We start from the raw sequence: 680 nt of genomic DNA, 5'->3' as shown, positions 1-680 counted from the left end.
AAAAAATTGACTGGGCAGGTAACCGCTGATACATCCGCGTGAATGGACGAAGAAAATTCCAAACTTTCTATTAGATGTACCTTGGAACACGATGTAATTCATCACATTGAATTATGAAAGCACGTGGCGTGCCATTGAGCAAGTAAGCATATTGATATATACATATACATATTCAATTTAATCGAAGAAATATTAGAATTTTATAGGACACGAAGCCGCTGTTCAAATGGCAAACACGAGGCACGAAAATGAAGCAATCAAGGACTATCGTATCTTTGGAGTGTAAAGTGAAGAAATCGCTGGACCAAATCGTGAAACTGGTGAACCTGGAGGCACTGGCCGTGTCGGTAGACCACATTTTGCGTGAGATGAGATCTTGACGATATTTTCTCTGATCGACTGTGATCCTTATGCTAATTCGACGGTGTTCAGAACATCGGATAGACCAGATGGTGAAAATACCAGACGTAAGCAAATAACTGGGCCACTTTTAATTGTAATTTCTAAAATCGGAATTCTTAACTGATGGATCGTGATCTCCATTTCCATCAATCAATTCTCCATCCATCCAATTCTTAGTGGAGCATTATTTTCTTTTTAAGATGTTAGCAAACGGTGAAGTACAAGGAGGTAGAGCGCGCCAGTTTTCTCTGGAGAAGCTGATGGAACTGGCCAAGGAG

At 40.4% G+C, this 680-nt stretch overlaps 1 long non-coding RNA gene across 2 annotated transcripts; it reads left to right on the top strand.

The window, feature by feature from the left end:
• The first annotated feature begins 6 nt into the window (after positions 1-6).
• On the top strand, positions 7-680 carry LOC117152524. 2 transcript variants are annotated; one of them, XR_004462916.1, is made up of 3 exons: positions 7-142; positions 207-467; positions 603-680. It is a non-coding gene; the product is annotated as an uncharacterized LOC117152524 (long non-coding RNA). The 2 variants fall into 2 exon arrangements; XR_004462915.1 differs by lacking the exon at positions 7-142 and having other exon boundaries at positions 149-467.

The sequence above is a fragment of the Bombus impatiens genome, unplaced genomic scaffold, assembly GCF_000188095.3.
Source record: "Bombus impatiens unplaced genomic scaffold, BIMP_2.2 scf_5411, whole genome shotgun sequence".
Lineage (NCBI taxonomy): Eukaryota > Metazoa > Arthropoda > Insecta > Hymenoptera > Apidae > Bombus > Bombus impatiens.
Note: the sequence above shows the minus strand (reverse complement) of the source record. Positions and strands in the feature narration are given on the sequence as shown.